This window comes from Fukomys damarensis, unplaced genomic scaffold (assembly GCF_012274545.1).
Source record: "Fukomys damarensis isolate Sample0158 unplaced genomic scaffold, DMR_v1.0_HiC HiC_scaffold_14, whole genome shotgun sequence".
NCBI classification, from domain to species: domain Eukaryota; kingdom Metazoa; phylum Chordata; class Mammalia; order Rodentia; family Bathyergidae; genus Fukomys; species Fukomys damarensis.
The window spans coordinates 19,193,786-19,205,758 of NW_022900926.1; positions in this window are offsets into that span (position 1 = coordinate 19,193,786).

The following is an 11,973-nucleotide window of genomic DNA, read 5'->3' on the forward strand; positions in this document are numbered from 1 at the left end:
TGTTATAAAATGTTAAGTGAGGGATGTGAAAAAGATGAACTGCTCTGAATTTCAAGTGACTATTATGACAGCATGAATCAAAATCTTTAGGGGGTTGACCTGTTCTTAAAACATGAGGAAAAATGGCTGTGTCTTCATGTATTTTATAATTAATTATATACTCCAAACATTATATGATTAACCTATAAACTGTATTATATCATCAGTGATTTTTAATGTTTTTAAAAATCATTAAATATACAATAATAATCAAGATAATCAAACCCTGGACAATTTCAAGGTACAGAATTTAAAGGAAGGAACCTGAAAATATTTCATGTACATCATGTACTGAACACTTGGACTTAAAAATAAGTAACATGAAAATTTAAATTTGATCAGTATAATCATTATGTACTGAAAACATGTACTAATAAAAAGGTTTAACAAGATTTAAGGCCAAAACCAAAACTAAGGTAACAACCCAAAATATTTAAGCATTCTGATCAAAATCTTTTCCAACAGTAATAAACACCATCAACCAACATAATTCAAGGCTGGAGAATCTACGCAGGTAAAATTTTTTGTGTGCTACAGAAGTTAAGGCTATATTATTATCCTTAACATAAACTTGAAAGGGACAATTAGAATGAGGCTTTTTTTTTTTTACAGAGACAATTATTCCTGTGATTCAAATCTCAAAACATTTCAGAATGACATATTTATGGAATGTTCTTGTAATTGAAAGAAAATCAGACCATTTACATTGCTGCAATTTCATTCAGTTTGTAACTAAGGTTGAAAATAGAGCATAAGACTTCAAACTGGACATCCAGACGTCACTGCTAACCACAGACTTACATTCTTTTGCTATTTATACCAATTGTTTACTTTTTGCATTTCCTTAGCTTGGACAGGGACTTTCTGCTTCTAGTCAATTTCACTCTTATTTTTGGCACATGAGTAAATTTTCCAGTACTTCTGGAAAATGTTACATCTAACAAATTCTTTGCAAAGAGAGGATGGAAATATTCCTATTGGGATTTAATGACTTGGGTGGTGGCAGTTGTCACTGCTGACCCGAGTTATCCTTCAGTATTCAAAAATCTGTCTATTGAGAGGGTGAGATTAGTAAGACGTGGTACCTCTCCTTCTTCTCCTCTGTCCAACACTACCATCCAGTTTGCCTTGCCGCTCTTTAAAGTATAAATGATCTTCATGAATAGGATAGCAACAACTCATGCATACTCTCCAGCCCTTCCTGAGTTGTCTGCATGATTCATTGAGAATTTCTGTCAATACTGTAGCCTGGAGAACTTAATTATGGTCCCCAGTGGATGCAAGTAGCTCTGCTGTCCACTCCATCACTAAAGTCTTTCGTATTTAATCACATCCACTTCATTTAAAACTAAATTTGGGCATTTCATAAGCCTACAAAATTTTCTTTCAATAATTGACAAAACATGCTAATTTTTTAAAAGTAAGTTATAGCTCTACTGGATTAAACTCAGTAAAATAGAGTCTTGCAATTCATTCCCAGATCAGTACCCATCCAAGAACTTTATTAATTATACTTACAAAAAGAAGTTGTCTTATGCAAATTCTTGGGCTTACAGTTTTAACTAGGACAATCAACTTGATCTACCAATCAATTAGAAGTAAATTTTTATTTGTTGTAGGATTTAGTCAAAAGAACAATTCCACATCAGTGTAGCCAAAGTAACATTGAGTAGGAAGTTGTAAATACAGGTTTTTGAGGAAGGAAAGGCTATTTCCTTTCACCATTCTCAGTTTGTTCCTGAATATATTATGACAGAGATCATTTTGCCTCAATCTATAGAAAGCACTATTTCAAAAATCCCAACATCCTCCCTAAACAACACTAAAAGGCCACTGTCCCCATTTATCTCTAAGGAATACCCTGCATCTCAAAATAAGTTGTTTAGTATGTTTATGATTTTCAATCTAAAACAAAATATTTTGATGAAGATTTACAGCACAAACAATATGATTAACATATCCATGGCCCAGTCATTCATCAGGGCCTCACTTATGAGCACATGAAGATTCGGGGGGACATCTACATATACCTCTAGACCAAAATAGATGTATTTTTCTACAGTAAAATTTCTGAAATACTCTCTTTTGATAACCACGTTTTAAAAATAGTCACATCAGGAATCTTGTCATACAGCAGTGTAAAAATTGAGGACTCAATTTAGAATATTATTAACTGCATAATATTATAGTGATGTTATTTTTTAAAATACATTACAAAGGTTAGACCTAAATACTTTAGTTTTATGTTATCATATAGATGTGTTTTGAGCTCACTTACTCTCACTCCACTAACATAGTATTTTAATTCAAGAATTTTCCAACATCTGTTAACCTATGAATGAACTAAACTCAGTATAATTTAAGAGAATATTTTAAATTTTACACATGAAAATGTGTAACTTCAAATGAAGATAAAAATCATAAAATACTGACAATATTGTCACAGATACTCTTTGCATTTGTACCGACAAAAATATCTTTAATTTTAGACATCACTTCAACAATAGAATTTTACCTGTTATGCTTTTGTAAATTCCTTTCTTTCTCCAGTGTCCTGACCATTTGCTTCTTTCTGTCCCTATGTCATAATTTATGACAAAGATTCATCTCTATAAACTTCAAGTTTTTTGAAAGACATCTCCCCCTAGGAAAAACAGAAAGAATTTAAAGGGAACTGGAAATGTGCACTAGAATACCTGGCCTTTCCATTTCAGAATCATATCTGCATGACAATTTAAAAGCCCCAGAAAAATAATAGGAAGTTTTTATTTTGCTATCATAACTATGATAAAAATTTCTGCTGATTCTTATCAATTATAACGTGTGTGTTTAAGACAATTTGTTATCCAAACTAAGCTGTAAAACTAGAATTGGGATACACTAAAAGAAAACACCCTAGGAAAGGAAGTCTCTTAGGATTCTTCTTTTACTAGAGGAAAAAAATTAATAATACAATAATTTTATTTGTATTCAGGCAAAATATACATCAAATAAAGTTAATCATTTTAAAATATAGAGTGGAGTGGTATTTAGTGCAATCACAAAGTTACACTACCATGATATGTATCAAATTCCAAAGTGTTTTCCTCAACCCAAATCAATCTCCTACCAAAAGTCATAGTGTAGCAACATAGTATCATGAGCAATATCAGTATTTATATCGTGACTACACAACTGATGGGGAGCTACTGCCACTGATGAGGGTCAGCAGACATTATCACATTGCATACAATCAAAATAGGAAATTTGAAATACAGTTTCTACTAAGCACCACTTTAGCACCATTGTAAAGGTAAAAATCATAAGTCAAAGCATCACACTTTAGGGATCATCTGTATTTATAATAATACCTAGAAGTATTTCTGTTTGTTTCTTAATTCTTTGTGGGATGGACCTAAGAATGGAATTGCTAGGTCAGATAATATCTTTTAGCTCTTAAAGAGTCGCCAATTACTTTTCCACAGTGGCTTCATTAGTTTATCATTCCTAACAACAATCAGGGTCCTTAGTTCTACACATCCTTGGTAATACTTGTTATTTCATGATGATGATGATGATGATGATGATGATGATGATGATAATCCTTTCTTAGCAGGTATGAAGTGGTATTTCATCATGGTTTTGATATTCATTTTCTTAATGACCAATGGTGTTACACATCTTTTTATATTCTGTTGGTCATTTGTATATCTCCCCCAGAGAAATATATATTCAAGTCCTTTGCCTATTTTTTAAATTTTTTAAAATGTTCTTTCTTATGTAGACTGGACCCAAGGCCTTTTCACTGAGCAAAATTTCTAGCCCTTTAAAAATTTTTACTTTTGACATGGTGCTTTAAAAGTTTCTAACTTTCCAATGCTGAGCTTGAACAAGCAATCCTTCTGCCTCAGCCTTAGGGTGCTGGAATTACAGATGTACAAAACTATGCCTGGCTCTTTATCCATTTTTTATTAATTCTGTTCTAGCGATTGGAGAAGTTCCACTCACCTTATAAAGAGCAATCTGCTGTACTCAGATTCTACTTTTTATTTATTTATTTATATTTATTTATTTACAGGTGTTTTCTTCTTTTTTGTTTTTGTTTTTAATTTTATTTTGTTACCTTCTATCTCCCTGATTTTTTTTAAGGTCCAAAAGTTTTTAATGTCAATAAAATCCAATATTTTTTTCTTTTTTATTGCTTGTGATTAGGCTGTCATATCGAAGAATCCACTATTAAATCATGATCATAAAGATTTCTCTTATGTCTCCTAAGAGAATCATAGTTTTAGCTCTTACATTAAAGTTGTTGATGCTTTTTGAATTTCATATATGGTTTGAGGTAAGGATTTTGAAGGCTTTTGAGGCACATGTTATCTATACTCAAGTATAGATATATACTTATCTATACCCAGAGAAATCACTCAGACAAAATAGAGGAGATACTTATTAAATGTTGTAGTCTTTGTGTTTAACTATATTACTAAAGTAGATTTTGGTGGAATTATGATTATTAAGAAACATGGAGTGTCTTGTAACTATTCCTGAGTTGAATTATATTCAACTAGACAGAGACATTTAAATACTATGCCTTTCTAATTTGTTTCTACAGATCACCTTAACATGAGCCTACTTGGTCTCGCAATGACTGAGTACTATGTACACCTATGATATATATGAATATATTTGTTGATATGTCACACTTAATTCTGGCTTTTAATTTTACATAGCTTTTATTCACCATAACATCTTTTTAATCTTATTGTCATCTGTTAAGTGGGATATGTATCTTTCCATCATTTCACATATAAGAAAACTGAACCTTCACAAACCTAAAAGATTTTCAAAAGTACATGATCAAAAATAGGACACACTCCTTGGAATCTTGGCCAAGATTTTTCTCTCTCCACCACAAACCCTTGTTATTCTGTTGAAAATTTACAAATGCATTTTTTCTAGAATATTATTTTAACTCACAACTGAAATTCATGAATGAGAAGTAATAAAATCATAAAAATCTACTTTTCCATTGAATGTGCAGCACATATTTATAAGCTTCTATTATAATAATTTTATAACCACATATCTGCAGAAACAATGAATTTTTATGACCACTGTCTCAGTTGGCACTTTCTTCTAAACATGGTAAAATAAACTTTTTGTGATACATTTCATCTAGTCGAGATGCATTTAATAAAAGCATTAACAAATGGATAAGCAAAAAAAAAGGAGAATCCTTAAAATAAAATTGCACTGCCCATCAAATAAAATCAAAACACATGCTGGTTATCTATTATTTTTTCTCACACATATGTCATGTGATGCTGTACAATAGTTTTCTGAGATTTTTTAGAAAGATCGCATCAGAACTGTTTTTATAAAACTACATGGAATATTCATAGCTCATTTTCAAATAAACATATTCATTGAGCACTATTCATATGGATGGGCCTGTGTAATATATATTATGCTACAATAATACTATAGTACTTAATCTTATTCTTAGTTTATAAGAAACATGGCAGACATGTATACAGCTAACTAGATAATGAAAGTATAAGCCAAAGCCAAGGTAACGAGGTGCCCTGCAAAGTAATGAATTTCATCTCCCTGGGGGTTTTCAAATAGTCATGAGCTGGCCTTGCATTCACCAGTGTTATAAAAGGGACTGATACATAGCTAGAGAGTGGTACTGAATCATTTCTAAGAGCCTTTCCAATATTCACATAAGCTTTAAAATAATACAGTTTACAGTTAAAACTATAAAATAAACACTTTCCCAAAGCACTTGCTTGCTGTTATGTTATTTCATTTTACTTTTCTTTATTCATTATTCGTATGTGCTTCTGGAACATCTTTATTACTTCTTAAATGAAACATTTTGTTCCAGAGAAATAGCCCAGCGTGTTTTTTGGCAATGGCAGTTCCTTCCAAGATATGTCCTGTAGCTATTCCTAGTGACTTTCTTTTAGTTTTTCATTAAACAGCCTTCTAATCCTGCAGCTCTCCCCACAGCTGCTGGACCTCAGCAGCAAACTGGTAAGAGACAGAACTGTGTGGAGCTATTCTGAAGCTCTACCCCTAGCTGCCTGACTTTGGCAGCAGACTGGTAAGAGGCAGAGCTGCACGGATGCATGCAGTCCCTCTTCTCCAGCACTTCCCCCCCACTATGCACTTTTGGCCTCAGGGCTGTGCTACTACCTAGATTCACACTACAGAAGGACAGGGGGGTCATAAAGGCCATTGTCCTGAGTTCTAACCTTGATTTTGATTTAATTCACACAGTTAAAGGTGATAAATTAATAACTATCACAAATTGTCATTTTCTAAGCTGTGCTCAATGCTTTTGTGTTACTGATGGTATCACTTGGGCTAAGATGTTGTGTTTGATCTAGTCAGTTGCCCTTCCTGGTATAATAAAAAAAGAGATCATCTCAGAGTCGTTAGAAACTCAAAACCTAAAGACAACCTTTACCAGGAAAATTGAAGTACTAACCCAGGAATTAAGCCAAGAACAGTACCAATAACAAAAATAAAAATGGGAAGACATTTAAACAAGGCTCAAGCACAAACACAGACTTCTAGCTTACCAAGGGCAAATTCTATGGGAAATGAGGTGGAAAAGTCTAATAACCAACCACCTAGACACCCGAACTGATAGCACAGTAAGTAGCAAAACAGATGAATGAGGCTCCAGAAAAATTGAAAACAGAAATAATTTCCCAGATAACTACAGAGATGGTGAGCAGAGTGAATGACATGATTAGAGACTCTAGAACACAGACAGATTAAAAAAAAATAATGAGTTCAGGACTATGCTAAAAGACATGAATCCCCAGCACAGGAAAGAAATGGAGTCCATGAAATGGATTAAAAAAGATATCCAGGAGATTAAAAACTGTACTGAAAGTTTACATAACAGGCTGAGCCAATCTGAAGACAGGATATCAGATATAAAAGACAGGATGGAGGTCAATGACCATGAAAGGAAGGATCTCTTAAAAATAGTAAGAGAATATGAGAAATCAATTCAACATCCCCTAGATGATACAAAGAAGAATAATATAAGACTGATAGAAGTCCATGAAAAAGAAGAAGAAAGTACAAATGAGTTTAAAAACTGTTTACAGAATAAATGATTTTGAGGAAGAAATTAGCAAATGACACATATATAGACATGAGTTGAATGGGAGTGAAATACTAAAAAGTTTATTTTGTCAATAAAAGGTCAATTGCACTAAAAGCAGTGCAAGTGATTGACCTCCTGTTGGGTTGCAGCTTCCTCTTTTATAGTTTTTGCTGCTGTGATCTCATTCAGGTAGTTACATTTTATTTCCTCAGTTCACATTACCCATGAACAAATTACAGTAACAAGACAATTAACTTTAACCCAGAGGTAACAATTTCTTATATATAAGGAGTTTACCTTAAGATTCATCTATCTATTTTATCTATTCTAGTACGCAGGAAGGTGGTAATCAACATTAGGGTGAGGCTAGATGTCCCATTTTATGGTCAATGCCTCCAATGTTCATTAATTTTTGAACTACACAAAGAAGAATTCTGTTAGAGACAGCAGAAGTCATTTTACATTTTCCTAACATTTTTTAGGTTTTTAGATTATTTACAAAAGTTCTCTGTATAAATTACAGAAAACTTCCTGAACAGAACAAAAAAAATTTGACAAACAGATAAGTGAGGCATACAAGACACCAATTAGTCATGATCAAAAAAAAATCTATATATAGACATAATAATCAAGATCCCAGAAATGCAACAGAAGAATAGAATACAAGCAGTTAGAGAAAAGAAACAAATCACATGCAAAAGAAAGCCCATAAGAATCACAGCAGACTTTTCAACATAAACCCTCAGGTAAAGGAGAGACTGGAGTGAGATATTTCAAACCCAAAAAGAAAATAACCTCCAACCTAGACTGATGTATAATGCAAAACTATCTTTCAAAATGGATGAGTAAATAAGATACTTTCATGACAAAGAACACCTGAAAAACTTCATGAATACCAAACAAGCACTCCAAATAATTCTAAATAATATCCTAGAAAATGGCAATGAAAATCACAACTCCAGGAGGCCCAACAGAGCAAATCCAGCAGGCAAGGCAAGAAATTAAAGGGAGGGTAGAAAAATTACAAATAACCAACAACATGATACATAATGATGATAAATCAATATGTATTGGTTATAACCATTGATGTTAATGGCCTCAATTCACCAATCAAAAGAAACTGACTTTCATAATAGATTAAGAAGCAAAATCCAACATTATTCTATATACAAGAAATGCACCTTGTTCAAAAAGAAACTCATCGACTGAAAGTAAAAGGATGAAAAACAGTTCTCCATAAGACAGGAACCCAGAAAAAAGCAGAGGTAGCTATCTTATTTGCATGTAAAGTGAATTTCAAACCAAAACTAATTAAGAGAGACAAAGAAGGTCACTACATACTTATAAAGGGAACAATCCAAGAGGAAGAGATGGCAATCATAAATATATATGCACCAAACACTAATGCTCCCAACTATACAAAAAAAAATATTAAGGGACATGAAAAACCAAATAAGCACTAATACAATTGTAGTGGGGGACCTCAATACCCCACTGTCACAAATAGACAGATCATCTAGGCAAAAAACAAATAAGGAAATACTAGAATTTAAACAGACTTAACAGATGTCTAAAGAGTGTTCCACCCCCACAAAACCAGAATATATATTCTTTTCAACTGCACACAGATCATTCTCCAAAATAGACCACATTCTATCTCATAGAACATGTTTAAATAAATGCAAAGGAGCTTAAGTTATCCCATGTTTACTGTAAGACTATAATGCAATTAAACTGGATATCAATAGCAAAGAACCTTAAGTAAGAACTTCATAAACACATGGAAATTGAATAACACTCACCTGAACAACCAATGGGTTACAGAGGAAATTAAGAAATTAGAAGGGGAGGAGGGGGTGAAGGGAGGGCAGGGACAAGGGGAAAAAATGAGAACCAATACCTATCATGTAAAGGTACAAGATCCCAATAATGAATGTAACTATACTATATACCTATAATGTACCAATAAACTCAATTTAAAAATTATAAAATAAAAAAAGAAATTAGACAGTTTTTACAAGAAAAAAATGATAATGCCAATACAATATACAGTAATCTATGGGACACAATGAAAACAGTTTTACGAGGGAAATTTATAGCAGTGAATGCCCACACCAGGAACACAGAGCAAGCTCAAATAAACAACCTAATGCTGAACCTTAAACTTCTAGAAAAAGAAGAGCAAGACAAACTGAAAGCTTGTACCAGGGAGGAAATTATAAAGATCAGAGCAGAAATCAATGCAAAGGAAACAAAGAAAATGATATAAAAAAATCAATGAATCAAAGAGTTAGTTGTTCAAAAGAATAAATAAAATCAATAAGCCCTTAGCCAACCTTATCAAAAAAAAGGAAAGAAAAGGCTCAGATCCATGCAATTAGGAATGAAAAAGGTGAAGTCACAACAGATCCAGCAGAAATCCAGAGGATCATCAGTACCTACTTCGAAAACTTGTACTGTAATAAAATGGAAAACACAGAAGAAATGCACAGATTTCTAGAAACATCATTTACCAAAGTCGAAGAAGATATAAAAATTCTAAACACCCCAAATACAATCAGTGAAACTAAAAAATGTAATTAAAAATTTACCAAAAGCTGGGAATTTAGCTTAGTAGTTCCACTGCTTGCCTTGCAAGCACAAGTTCCTGTGTTTGATCCCCAATACCCCACCACCACAATTTACCAACAAAGAAAATCCCAAGTTCTGATAGATTCACTGACTGAATTCTACAAAACATTTATAGAACTACTACCGCCACTACTCTTTAAGCTTTTCAATGAAATTGAAAGGGAAGCAATACTTCCAAATTCATTCCTGGAAGCAAATATTACTGTGATTCCAGAAACAGGGAAAGACCCAACCAAGAAGGAGAAATACAGGTTAATCTCCCTAATGATGCAAAAATCCTCAGTAAGATACTGGCAAACAGAATACAGAGAGTCATCAGGAACATCATACACCCTGACCAAGTTGGATTTATCCCAGGGATGCAAGGATGGTTCAACATAAGTAATTCAATGAATGTAATACTCTATATTAACCTAGTCAAGGACAAAAACCATATGATCATCTCTATAGATGCAGACAAAGCATTGAACAAAATTCAAATCCCATTCATGATGAAAACCCTGCAGAAAATTGGAACAGATGGTCTTTATCTAAGTTGATAAATGCTATCTATGAAAAACCAACAGCCAATATCATACTAAATGGTCAAAAACTGAAAACCTTCACACTAAAATCAGGACAAGGAGGTTCACTGTCACCACTCCTTTTCAATATAGATCTGGAAACATTAGCCAAAGCAATTAGCAAGAGCAAGAAATAAAAGCAATAAAGATTGGAGAGGAAGAAGTGAAACTGTCATTATTTGCTGATGATATGGTACTTTATATAGAAGACACAAATACTCCACCAAAAGACTTCTAGACTTAATTGACAGATTCAGTCAAGTAGCTGGTTACAAGGTAAACATTCAAAAATCAATTGCCCTTTTGTATACAAACAGACTCATTGAGAGAGAAATTAGGGAAACAAATACTTTCACAATAATATCCAGAAAATGAAATATCCTGGCATTAATCTAAAAAGGAAACAAAATACCTCTACATTGAGAACTGCAACACTCTGAAAAAAACAGATTGAAGAGGATATAAGAAAATGGAAATGGCAGGGGATTTAGCTCAGTTGTTCTGCTGCCTACCTTGCAAGCACAAGGACACGAGTTCAATCCCTGGTACCAAAAACAAAAAACAAAACAAAACAAAAAAAAGAAAATGGAAAGATATCCCTTTTTCCTAGGTAGGAAGACCCAGTAGAGTGAAAATAACCATACTTCCAAAACTACTGTACAGATTCAATGCAACCCCAATTGAAATTCCAACAGTATATTTCACAGAACTAAAGAAAACAATATAAAAATTCATTTCGAACCAGAAGAGACCTAGAATAGCAAAAGCCATACTAGGCAATAGAGACATGGTAGGGGATAATACAATCCCCAACTGGAAACTATATACAAAGCCACTGTAATAAAAACAGCATGGTACTGGCAAAGAAACAGACCCAAAGATCAAGGGAAAAGATTAATAGATGCAGAAACAACTCCAGACATACTCAGATAGCTTGTCTTTGACAAAGGAGCCAACCGTCCTCCCTGGAGGAAAGATAACCTCTTTAATAAATGGTGTTGGAAAACTGGATTTTACCTTGCCAAAGATTAAAACTAGACCCATATCTTTCACCACGCACTAAAATAAAATCAAAGTGGATTAAAGATGTAAATATTAAAACAGAAACAGTAAACTTGTTGGAAGATAAACTAGGTAGAACTCTTGCCAATGAAGACAATGGCATAGGAAAAGACTTTGTGAACAAATCCTCAGTAGCACAGGAACTAGCACAAAGAATCAACAACTGGGATCTCACCTTTTTAAAAAGCTTCTGCACTGCAAGAGCAACTACCAGTGGAGCTAATAGACAACCTAAAATTTGGGAAAGGATTTTTACCAGCTGTTCCTCAGACAAAGATCTACTACCTAGAATATATAAAGAACTCAAAAAACTCCATCCCCCTAAATATAATGATCCAATTCAAAAATGGGCATCTGAAATGAAGACTATCTTTCCTCTCTCAAATGGAGAAGTAAAAGCAGCAAATAAATATATGAAAAAATATTCAATGTCACTGGTTATTTGGGAGATGAAGATGAAAGCAACATTGAGATTCCACCTCATTCCTGAAAGAATGGATGCTATGAAGAAATCAACCAATAACAAATGCTGGCAGGGCTGTGGGGAGAAAGGAACCCTTCTCCATTGTT